The sequence below is a fragment of the Calliphora vicina genome, chromosome 2 (assembly GCF_958450345.1).
Source record: "Calliphora vicina chromosome 2, idCalVici1.1, whole genome shotgun sequence".
NCBI classification, from domain to species: Eukaryota; Metazoa; Arthropoda; class Insecta; order Diptera; family Calliphoridae; genus Calliphora; species Calliphora vicina.
Window position 1 is genome coordinate 24,628,988 of NC_088781.1, and position 13,881 is coordinate 24,642,868.

The following is a 13,881-nucleotide window of genomic DNA, read 5'->3' on the forward strand; positions in this document are numbered from 1 at the left end:
AAATAACAATTATGTTAAGAAGAATACATTATGTATTATTTTCATTCTTAAATCTGTTTTTGTTGTTCTGTTAACCAAAAACTAATATATGGTGATTTAAACACGTCTGTTAAAAAAACATAGGAAAATAATAGAATTAAGCAAATGCAACACAATTTTAAGGGCACTGCTACACGTTCAATATATATTGTGATATTTGGATCAAAATGAGGTTATTCTGCGATTTGGATCGCGATCCATCAATACCGTATGCTACACGTTCAATAAATATCGCGATACTGGATAGCGGTCAATATATATTGAACGTGTAGCAGTGCCCTAAGAGAACTAACTGATATGTTATAATCATTTTATTTTATTCACTGTCTCCAACAGCAGCATAAAATTATGCGCCTAAAAATATGCAGTAACTGTTGTTACCAGTGAATGTTGAAAAATATAAAAGAACGACATTTAACAGTTCGTTGAAATACGTAAAAAAACGACATTAAAAGTACCTGTTACTTTCTCCATTTGAATTTTGAAAAATATTTTGGAACGACATTTAACAGTATTGTTACTTGCAATATTCAGTAACTGTTGTTACCAGTGATTTTTCAATTACAGTGATTAAATCACAGGTACGGAAATATCGCTCATCTCTACTCTGTACGTTTTTCTTTATTGATTGGAGAATTCATGGAATTTGGTTACATATGAACTGCACAATAAAATAATTGCAGCCGGTTCTACACAGTAAATTTCAATTTCAATGTGGAATTTGCAATTTTATTTGGAGTTCTCCCTATTTCATATTGAAATTCTCAATTTCATTTCGAATTCTCACAACTTCAATGAAAAATGCCATAGTTGCAAGAGTAGGAGCATGTGTGCTAAAAGCCACAAAATATTTCATGACACGATGTATTTGGTTTTTGTTGCTGCACCGTATTATTTTACATAATTACTATTTAAAACGTTATAGCCATTACTATATTATGTATTTAAGTAAATAAATATAATGTACGTTTTAAATAATTTACTGACCAACCATCACTGCGTATGTTTAATATTTAAATAATTAAATATCACTTATACGTCACATATGTTGTTGCGTGTAAATTATGAATTCATAATATGTTTTTTTTTATGTAACACAACATCATTTCATTTCTGTTTGTCAATCAGCCACAACTGATGATTAAATATACAAACACAATAAATAGTTTTAATATAATACAACTCAACTAGCTCGTCGTCTGCCTCATGTAAAATATATTTATTTTTGTATCTATGCAACTGCAAATACATATTAATATGAGTAGAAAATAATAAGCTTTTAGTCAATCAATGATCATTGAAACTAATGCTATTGAAATACATATATTAAGTTGATTTTCTACATTTTGTAAAAAAAGGTGTGACAAAATATAATAATAATCTCTCAAGGGAAAATTTTGTATTATATGTATTTTATTGAATTTATATTTGTGTTATTACGTTTACGGAATGATATCATTTATATGCTGTTTTTCTATAGCGAACGAGTGCCTTGAGTGGACGTTTTACATGTATTTTGTTTTTGTTACAATAACAAAACACATGTTAAATTTCCACTCAAAGTACTCGTTCGCTATAGAAAAACAGCACATTAGTCTTCTATTTGTGTAAAATTTAAGTAAAGTATCACATGTCTTTTGTATACCACAAATATTGAAATAATGAAATATTTACTTACAACTGAAGTATTTAACTAGCACTCACATATGTTTTATTACCTATTAGCTTAGCTTTATAAACACGGGGACTAATAGAACGTCTGTAGATCAGAAATAAGTTAAAATATTTGGAGTATGACTTAAAAATTTTGGATTTTTTCAAATTGGTAGCTTTTATTTTGAAACATTTGAACAATCACCCCTATCGCGAATCAATATTCCACATGAAATATTTTCCCTTTTCCTTTTTTCGTTCATCAACTTTGTTCACATGAAAAAAATTCCACTTGTTGTGAAATTTTTAGATGGAATTTTGTAAACAATAAACAGCTGTTACGAACAAAACCAACCATTGTGAATGAAAAGTTCATGGGAATATCACGATAGCAATTTTCCCTTCGAAGGAAATGGATATTTCATGGGAACAAAATTTCACATGTTATTGCCGATAGGGGTGAATATAAATTTATTCAAAGTATTGGCTATTGTTAGCTATGACCTTACCCATTTTTCTGGCAACATATAACTGCTCATCTTTTGAGGCCAATAACGAATCACGACAATTTCGGATACTCTGTTACAAAATGAAGCGTATCCCAGAGAGAGCGAAGCAAGGTCTGGACTATAAAGCGGGTGAGGCAAAACTTTCAAACCACTTCATTTTAAATAGTTTTTAACAGGTATTGTAACATGTGGCCGAGCGTTGAAATGTTGGAATATTACGGTTTCATGTCTGACAGCATATTCTGGACGATTTTTGGCCAATGTTCACTTCAAACGAATCAGGTGCGTTCGGTACAGATTCCCTGTGATGGTCTGGTCAGATTTCAGCAGCTCATAATGTATATTTGGCTTTGGTGTCGATTCGGCTGGTTGGCCGGCTTCACATACGATCTCTTACGCTTCGGGTTATCCTAATGGATCAATTTTTCATCGCAATCAATTTTTCATAAATTTTTCATGATTCGGTGCAAAAATCCATGTCTGGCCGCATATTCTGGGTTTTTTTTACCAATGCTCGCTTCAAACGAATCAGTTGCGTTCGGTACAGATTCCCTGTGATGGTCTGATCTGATTTCAGCAGCTCATAATGGATATTTGGCTTTGGTGTCGATTCTATCACGATCTATTACTCTTCGGGTTATCGTAATGGATCCATTTTTCATCGCAAGTAATGATTCGGCGCAAAAATGATTTTCTTTTATAGCGTTCATGTATCATTTCGGACATTCAAAATCGTCTCTCAAGTTCTCTCGTCTTCAATTCGTATGTTACCCAATTTCCCTGCTTTTGAATGAATCCTGATGCATGTAAACATTTTCAAATTGCTGATTGAGTAGCTCCCAATGATTTTGCAAGCTCTTGTTGAGTTTTATAACAATCTTCATGGAGTAATGCCTCCAATTCTTGGTCTTCAAACTTTTTTTAGCTGGCATGGGTGATCTTTGTCTTCCGCGTCAAAATCACCACTTCTGGACCGAACAAACCATCTCTTGCACGTTGAAACCGATGGAACACATTCACTATAAGCTTTGGTGAGCAATCGGTGTATTTCAGCGGCACTTTTTTTTTCAAATTAAAGAAGTAAAGTAAAACATCCTACATAAGACGCTCTGTTGGCACAAAATTAGAAATTTTCGAACCAGTTTGGGATTCTTTGCACGAACTTAAGATCCGAGATTTCATCGTGCAATGGATAGTTAATCACTCCTATCGGCAATAACATGTGCAATTTTGTTCCCATGAAATATCCATTTCCTTCGAAGGGAAAATTGCTATCGTGATATTCCTATGAACTTTTCATTCACAATAGTTGATTTTGTTCGTAACAGCTGCTTATTGTTTACAAAATTACATCTAAAAATATCACAACATGGGGAATTTTTTCACGTGAACAAATTTAATGAACGAGCGATAGGGGTGAATATGATTAGAGCCAGAATTATCAATTCGAACCTAGGTGCACACTGTGGTTCCAAATCATAATCTAGATGGACAAAATTATTTGGCGCTCTTTTTATATAGAATTGGTGTCTCCGATTCCAAAAAAAATATGTTTAAAAGATCTATATAAACTTTTTTTCAAGTTACAATAGGGTCTAGATATAGAAAAATAAATAATAAAACAAAACAAGTAAGAAAGTATGATCGATCAAGCTCGACCATATAATACACTACACTAAGTAAAAGAGCAAAAACATTTTTTTTAAATTTCAATAATTTATATGAATTTTGTGTATATAAAACTTATGACCAATTATGGACCGATCACCATGAAATTAGGTGGTGTGATTTATGTATATATTAAAGTTAACTATGTTGAATTTTGTGTGTATACAAACATTTTTAAGCGATTTATGCACGTTAAAGTGATTTTCGGAAGCGTGTCTATATGGGAGCTATGACTAATTATGGACCGATCGTAACAAAATTTGGTGATATGAATTTTGTGTATATAAAACTTATTTGGAGCCGAATTTGTGGAGATACATATATAAATTAAACATTTATGACCGATAAAGTCCAATTTCGGGAGGACATTTGTATGCGGGCTATGTGAAATAATAGACCGATTTCAGCCAGTTTCAATAGGATTGATTGAGCCAAAAAAATAATATGTACCAAATTTCATCGAAATATCTTCAAAATTGCGACCTGTACTCTGCGCACAAGGTTTACATGGACAGCCAGCCAGCCGACCAGACGGACGGACATCGTTTAATCGTATCAGACAGTGATTCTAAGTCGGTCGGTATACTTTAAGGTGGGTGTTAGACTAATATTTTTGGGCGTTACAAACATCTGCACAAACGCATTATACCCTCCCCACCATGGTGGTGTAGGGTATAAATATTTCTAAAAATTCCATTTCATAAAAATTAAAAAAAAGTATTTCGGTGGGTGCTGGCGGCTACAATTATTTTACAAAGACATTCCCCAGAAGTTTCATTAAATGATGGATATAGTCATTGGACGGGCTTCTTAAAACAAAAATATAAGTATATTTGAGACCCAAGTTTAAAGGACTATAACAGGAAAATGGAGAGGCCCATAAATATAACATATACACTTAATAAAAGCCTATATCAATGTTTATGTATGTTTTGAAGTATGAATTTCTATATGGTAAAGCAATTCAGATATATGTAATTTAGTAAAGCAGTAAAATATTAAAAAAAATTAACGAAAATATGTTTGAAAATGTTTTGAACTTCTGGCGCTTCTGTCGAGAAGTGAAATGAAATGTCCAATTGGAAAACCCATTTGTATTGGAGGAGTGCAGATTGACAGCTTCCGAAAAAACTTCGTTTTTCCAAATTCTGAAGATACCGACTTTTATAAATTTGGCCACCTAGATTTTGATTTGGAACCACAGTGGTGCATGGGAGTAAAATCACTTATACTTTAGCTGTTTCCAGTCAACGTTACCACAACCTGACTTGACCATACCAAAGCAAAAGGCGTTACAATATGTTGGCATAGGTACTAGGAGAACTTTTTTTTTAGGGCAAATTCAAGAGACTGGTAGTTAAGCCGGACACGACAAAGTTCGTTTTCGATACTAGAAAATTCAAATTGGTGAGCTTTAAAATACCGCATGGGTGTATGTCGGTAAGAGTTACAAGCTGAAGAGGTTTGAAATGGAACTTAATGCTTACTACATCTATACTTACGCCCTGTTTGGTGATAGGCAATATTAGACTGTTATAGTAAACTACTTTCTAATATTTAGAAATGAGTCTTTAAAATTTCTTTTGTAGTTAGGGTGATAATGTTTTTCTTACAAATATTCTATACCAATATTTCGTTCATAACACAGCAACAGCCAGTTTAAAAGAAAACTATAAATGTTAGTCCCCCCCTCAACATTTATTGATACACGAGTATTTGTGTATTTCATAAAATTTTGTGTAAATATGTCGTCTGTTTTCCTCTTCAATCTAAAAACCCCTTCACTTGTATTTTTCTCATCTTCTGGGTAAATGCTGGTATGAAACGTGTTATTGTCACGTTTATATAATTCATAACGATAAAAAAATCATTATTTTAAATAAATAATTAAGAAAGATAAATAAAATAACAAAAAAGTTGTGCACATTTTGTAACACAACTACAAGTCAATTAATTTTAAAAAAAGGCGTAGCTGCTACTAAATAGGGAGGGGAAATAAATATGAGTTTCTGTGGTTACTACAATGTTGCTACAAATTTGTTAATAAATACGAAATATTGCACATATTCGTAAATTGGATTAGATTTTATTGAATGTTTAAATTAAAGTATTAAAAAATATAAAAAACTATAACAATTTCATGTTATTCAATATGTATGTAGGTATATGTAAATTTATTTTATCTAAACAACCAACCACAACCATCATCATTTGCAAATATGATGATTTTTGACCTTAAACTTTTGAACTGTGTAGCATCGTTATGATTTGGAGTTTTTTATGGCTGCTCAAAAAAAAACTATATTGATAAATTGAACTGTAAATAATAATGTGATTTTGTATATGCACCAGCAGATTACCCAATAACTTGGTCAAGTTACGTCATTTGGAAACGAATTTATTTGCTGCAGATTTAATTTGCAAAAGTTTTCGTTTAGAACTCATACAAGTTTTGATTTTTTGTTCTTCTCTTGTGGGTACACAGGTTATTAAAAGTTTGTGATGTGATTTTTATGGCCTGTTTTTGTATTTCTGCAGATTATAAGCTAGTTTTGCTGAATTATGACCGTCGTTGTTTTTGAAAATTTTGTGATGTTAGTTACGGGTTGCTGCTAAGACTCAACTAATTTCTAAATTATTTTAAATCAATGTTATTGGTTAGATATAAAGATGAGTCATTCCCAAAATAATTTATTATTCAACGAAACGATAAGAAAACTAAAAAGGTTCGTTTTGTAAATTGTTTAATTTCATTCTATAGAAAAATCTCCCAACTCCAGTAACAAGACTACAGAATTCAGTATCCGATAGATCCAACAAATCGTGTATACAATTTTTCGCTGGACGGTGGGAAAGAATACTACATTTTATTGGGTGTATGATTTAAAAATGTGGGATTTTCAATAGATGATGTATCTTTTATGTCATTTTGACTGACATATCTATCAATTATTCTCACTTAGTTATGGAACATTATAGTGTAAACAACAAAATTCTTTTTGCTTCGAAAATATCGAATTTTGTACCAACAAAGCGTCATATGCGGGAAGTTTTGCTTTTCTTCTTTAATTTGAAAAAAAAGCACACCGATTGCTCACCGAAGATTATGGTAAATGTGTACCATCGGTTTCAAGGTGCGAGAAATGGATTGTGAAGTGGTGATTTTTGGTGACACGAATGACAAAGATAGCCCAGGCCAGTCAAAGAAGATTGAAGACCAAGAACTGGAGGCATTACTCCATGAAGATTGTTGTAAAACTCAACAAGAGCTTGCAAAATAATTGGGAGCTACTAAAACAACAATTTCAAAACGTTTGAGAGCAGCAGGATTCATACAAAAGCAGGGAAATTGGGTACCATACGAATTGAAGCCGAGAGACCTTGAAAAACGATTTTGCATGTCCGAAATGACGCTTGAACGCTATAAAAGAATATAACTTTTGCATTGAATCATTACTTGCGATAACCCGAAGCGTAAGAGATCGTATGTGAAGCCCGGACACCATATTCATGGTGCTAAGGTAATTCTCTGTACCTGGTGGAAGCAAAAGGGTTCTATCTATTATGATCTGACCAGACTATCACAGGGAACATGTATCGACTGCAACTGATTCGTTTGAAGCAGGCATCGGCCAGACATGAAACCGTAATATTCCATCATGACAACGCTCGGCCATTATATAGAATGAAGTTGTTGGGAAGTTTTGACTCACCCTCTTTATAGTCCAGACCGTTCCCCGTCCGATACGCTTCACTTTGGAACAGAGTATCCGATATTATCTTGATTCGTTCTTAGCCTCAAAAGATTGGCCGTTCTTTTGGCTCCGAATCCGTATGTTGCCAGAAAGATGGGAAAATGTCATAGCTAACAATGGCCAATACTTAGAGTAAATTTATATTGTACAAATTTTTCAAAATAAAAGCAAAAAATACGGAAAAAATCCCGCATTATTAAGACATACAAATACCACATAGGTACACAGAGAAAACGGATTTGTGATAGCAACCAAATTTGTTGCCAATCGAATGATTCGTTTGCACATATAGAATTTTTCGGTTCTATCAACAGAAAGTCAGTTGACAAGGAAGAATATCGGTTAAAGCAACCAAACTTTTGTTACCTCTTTTAAAATTTTGTAGCCACAACTGTGAAATTCGATAACTAAGGTAGAATCATTCGATTGGCAACAAATTCAGTTGCTACCAAGAATCTGTTTTCTCTGTGTATTAATTCAGGATATTAGGATATTTATTCACTAATTGTGGGCTACCCGTATAACCCATATTTAGTAAATACATTTGGAGATTTTGTCTCATTTAAGGGTTCACGCGTAACAATTTTCACATAGAATTCATGTAAATTACTACAAATCACCTTTCCTAAACCAAACAATGTTGTGAATCTGGTGGATTCCTGTCATATCTGGCAGTCACATAGAAGGTGTTTTATAAATTCTTCCTCCTCCTCATCTAAACAACTTCGGCTTTAGTTGTTACGTGTGGAATTTTATGCGTTACGATATATGTCCATTCATACAGTGCCCAGTAAGCATACATTTAAGAAGTCTTATCGAGTTTATATCAACAGCCAAGAGAGTCTTAATAATTTTCTGTGCCAGAGCATTTTAGCTATTCGACAAGTGGCGAACGTAGACCAACTGAGTTCCGTCACTTTTAACGCAAATTCATTAATCATAATATATAATAGAAGTCCCATTTGCCGTGCATTCATTAGCAATTACATTTCCCCGGATGCATTCATATCTATACTAACTTTGGAGTTGAGAGTTGATTGATGAAAGGCTGTCCATATAGATATCAATGTTCGACATCTCGAGATCTAATTCCCGGATTATTTTTGAGCCTGTACAAATACCAGCTCCGACCAAATTCGCTTGCATAAATTCGGATAGTTCATCAGAGAATATTTTCGAGACAGGCAGTATAGACGGAGATCGTGTTGCCTCGAAGGTCGAGTTTGCGACCCAGTCCTCTCTTGTCGGTGTTGTAATCCTAAAGGTTCTGTGAAAGTTAAGTGTAGGTGCCATATAATCCGTCCGCTGCAAATTCTCCATTTAGTTCATCGTTTTCTCAATTTTTCTTTTCCTTCAAAATAATAGAGTTTCTTAAGGTTCGGAAAACGGGTGTTTATTTCACTGTCGGGCCATTTCTTTAGGTTTGGAAACTAGAAACAGTTGCTGGGGACGTAATCTGGAGATTATGCTGGATGGGATAGCATTTAGTAAACCCAATTTATAGATTTTTGGCACGCCGACTACACACTTGTGAGGCGGTGCAATGTCATGGTGAAAAACTACTTCTTTCTTAATTTTTAATTCAAATCAATGCCGAATCAGTCCAACAGCTGTAAATAATGTTCGCCGATGATCGTTTCATGATTGCCAGCACATGTAACCCAAAAAACTTATTTCATTAGATCACTTATCAGTGAAAGAAATTTGTCTTTCTACTGAGTCTCAAAAGTATTTTATTATCGACAAGATTTCAAAAAAGTATAGATGTAACACGTTCTCCTTAAGGTGTGCCTCTAATCACAATCTTCCTTGTTATACTTATTCCCGAACTTAATTGGCTAGCTCTTCAGCATGTTCCTTGTCCAGGCCTCGACTATTGAGGATATATTCACATTGTCAAAGGAATCCTCTATATCCATAAAGATGCCACTCTATATTGTCAAATGTTTCCTCGATAGTAAGAACAACGTCATTTAGGGCAGTTCCCACTGATCTTCGCTTATGCCTCTAGTCACAACCCAAACTTGAATTAATTGCCCAGCTCTTTAGGATATTCCCGTCCAGTTCGTTATTCTTTGATCAAGCCATAAATCAAAATAAAAGATCACGACAATTAAGGATACAGTGCTCTTGCGATAATATGAACTAATTAAAATCAGGTCAGAGTGGCGGCATGGTGTAGTGGTTAAAGTGCTTGCCTACAAAACCAAGCACCCCAGGTTCGATCCCTGGCAGAAGACGAAAAATTTAAATCATGGTTTTCGAGTTTTTAAAATTAACCTCCCTCTAAACAATCCATCCAAGAAGCCCTCTGACCACTCCTCCACCTGGAAAAGAGGATAACATCATGGAAAAAGGTAAGGCAGACCGCCACCCACCCCCTGGGAAAAAAAATAGGAATCAAAGATCAGCAAGGTTCCCCATCACTACACCAAATACACAGGGAACGACAGATGGCAGCACCATTATCCTAGACCAGCTACAGCAGACCAATCATCTACTTAGCTGGATAAACAACCGATTAACGAAACTGACACAAGGCAAAAATAACAATCGATTGAATCCCTATGGCAACATCATACATGTATCCGAAGACCCGCTACAGCAGACCAATCATCTACTTAGCCGGAACAACAACCGTTTAAAACTGATACAAACAATAACAATCGATTTAATGGCAACACCGTACATGGAGACGCACGATACTCCAATAATTAGGATGGGAAATACTCCATCAATTCGTATAAGATGGAGATGCTTTGTGGAAGCCAAATGCCCCCAAGTGGGGTAATGGAAAAAAAAACCAGGTCAGTTCACTTTTGCAAGATTGTTCATATTTGCGAATAGCATCTAATTCCCATCAACAGCTAGGGAAGTCCAAAAATTATTAAGCAGTTGAATTAGAATTTAGACACTACTTTGTTGATTTAGATTTCAATTCTGTGTAAATAGATAAAATACGTTAAAAAAACAAAAAAAGCTCTTCATATTTTAAAAAGCTTTAAAATATGAACAGCTTAGTTCACCAAGTTTATATTTTAGAGTACCCTATGGAAGTAAAAAGTGTTTATATATTGGGGTGTTCATATTATCGCGAGTTCACTGTATATCCAGAAAAAATGTCGTAACATACTCTCACTTGTCAAGTCTTCTCTCGATAATGCGGACATAACCATTTCTCTTTCCACATATCTTTCCTTAAGGTAAACGTGATGTGCCTTGCAGAAGTTACCGGGAATGAGGATTTTCCGGACATTGACCAGACTTTCTTGGTCTGTAGTCCTTTCCGGTAATGTGCTATATCCTTCCCTCTTTGGGAATAAATAACATTGTATCTACCTTCATTCTTTCGCAATATATCCAGTTTCCACACCACTTGGCTGCCATGTTACATATAACATTACAAACTTAATTATACCCTGATACATTGTAGCACAGCACAATAAGTTAATCCCCTCTTAAAATAAAACAAAACGCAAACATTCTGCAGATCTGTCTGTCTCTATTTTAATCTCTTAATAGAAATATTATGCACTTTGTATTATTTGCTGCTATTAATTGTATATTTTTGTTTTTATTTCTGGTAAAATATTTATGTTTATTTGAAAAAAAAAAAACAAAATATTTGCACTTGTACCATGAAACCCCCATCGTCAACATCAACATCAGCACCATCACATTGTCACCAGTTGTTGGATACATTTAATGTGTCTTTTTTATTTATTTTATTCGGAATATTTTCTGTTTTGTGTGCATGTTGCACATGTGGCATTTATGTTTTGTTGAATATTTGTTGTTAAATTTTGTAGTTGTTGCTTTCAAGGTACAAGTTTATTATTATTTTGTAGGAGACGCAAGAAACAAAAACTTTTGCGTTGCTTTATTTGCCTTGCGAAATAAAAGTGCCTCAATTAATCATCATATTTAATTTTTTATAAACTATATAAGAGAGAGAATGGCAAAGAAAACTTTTGATTTTTATTTTTAGCAATTAAAAAGTTGTGTTGGGTGTAAAAAATATCGCATGTTGTTATCCAAAGAAATGTAAAGTTTTGCAAATAGTACATATTAAAAAATTTTATAATATTTATATACATAGTCATATAAACTTTATTTATAAATGATTGATAGGGAAATAATTGTAGTTGCAATTAATAAACCAAAAAGAAAAAATGGATTAAAAGATATTTCGGTATTTAGATTAGTTGTAGAAATTATATAGACATTATTAAGCAATCTTTTGAGATTAAATTTTCTTGGTACAAACGTTGCAACTGACAATTATTCCCGCAATATTTCAAATCGAAAAGTAAATAACTGACAAAAGTGATTTAATTTGGGCGGGATCAGACTAGTGGGAGTGTCACCCGCAATACAAAGTAAACATGAATTTTCGAATATCTAGAATACTATTAAAGTGACAGTCATAAAACTTTGCACTATTTGTTATCATTGTACTTAACTGAGATACGAAGGGGCGGGATAAGTAAAGTGGGCATGTCACCTCCGATACAAAGTAAATTATTATTGACGAATAATATTCTATAGGAATTTGAAGTGACAGTTTCAAAAGTTTGCTCGAATTATTTTATTATTATAGTATATAGCTTAGATAAAATAGGCGCGATCTGAATAGTGGGCATGGCAACTCCCATACAAAGTAAATATTAAATATCTAGAGAACAATTAAAGTGTTTGAAAACATTGCACGGGCCCTTTTATTGTAATTTTCTTTACTTGAAATTAAAATGGGGGAGACAGAATAGTAGGCGTGGCTTCGCCCATACAAAGTAATAAATATTATCCAATATTGGCAAAACTATTAAAATGAGAGTGTGTGAATTACTTTGTTAGCATTGTTTATAATTAATAGGTCTATTATTCCGAACTAATGTTGACAACCGAATGGTATTACTTAAGGCAACTGGTAGCTATCATGTTCTGTTGCCAAATTCGCGACCAAACAATTGTTGCCCTCTGAAAACCCAACTGAAGTTCGGTTGAAACACAATTAAGCTGGATCATGAACATGACACCTTGGCATACAATTAAGCGGAATCATGATAGTGAACGTGACACCTTCCAAACAAAGTAAATATTTTTACTATATCTATATCTGAAGAACTATAATATGGCGAGTCTTCAAACTTTGTTACTATGCCATACCACATCATATAAAGCCCTATTTTCCATGCTAAATTGGCTCCCTGTTGGTCTTATGTTCAGGGGCATCGCTCTTAATGCAGCCATTAGACTCGTAATCTTTGGTGTTGACAACCGAAGGAATTTCGCTCATGCAACCATAATCAGCTGTCTGAGACACCTCCCTGGCAACATTGACTACTGCACTCCTTGACCTTTGACAAGGGCTTTAATGCAGGGAAAGGCAACCTATACTATTGCATTTTACGATTGTATTAGTTATACACTCTCTCCGCTCTCACCACGAATCGGTGTTGCCAGTAAACTTTCGTCTCTTTTCCCCAATTAAAAATGTAAAATCTCATATTGTTCATCATACATCTTTAAAAGTTGGGTCAATTTTTTTTTTCACTGACAACGCTGATTCTTAAATTGTGCGATAAAAAACGATACACAACCTGCTTGTTTGAATTCTCAAGCTAGACTGATTAAAAGTTGTTTATTTCTCTACAATGCGTGTGCACACGTACGTAAGAGAAGAGTAACTGAAAAACGCGCGCCGCGCCCATGTTTTGCCTTTCCCTGCTTTAATGTGTCGATCACTAATGGAAAACTTGACGGAAGAACCCATTCGAGATCTTCATTGATGGCTCAAAATCGAATGTGGCTTCTATATCGCACAGACTGATATGATTGTGTATTTTAGATCACTGAATCAATCCAGTGTTCTTTAGGCTGAGATCTCTGCCGTGGAAAGGACCGCGAAATGGCTAAAGTTCTCCACGACATCTAATCTGGGCCTCAAATGACGAGCACCTGTATATGAGATGGCGAGGCATTCCTAAGTAAGACTCTTCCGGATACAAGGACATCAATATATCCCAGGAAACTGTATTATTTTTTTTTTTTAAACAAACACCCAGAGTCTCTGGCGGGAATCGAACCCGCAACCCTCAGATTAATAGTTCAGCACACTATCGACTGGTCTATCAGATTCATTGGCCAAGATGAAAGCCTCAATACGACATGGAGAGTTTGGACTCGACTGGTTGGAATTCCGTTGGGACAAGGCCCATTTGGTCCAGTTATGATAGTCGCAGAACATCAACACAGAT

General features: G+C 34.3%; 1 protein-coding gene across 1 annotated transcript in view; it reads right to left on the reverse strand.

Annotated features, from left to right (window-relative positions):
- Nucleotides 1–13,881, reverse strand: part of LOC135951090 (uncharacterized) — a 49,701-nt gene that overhangs the window by 9,218 nt on the left and 26,602 nt on the right. The gene's annotated exons all lie outside the window — the stretch shown is intronic.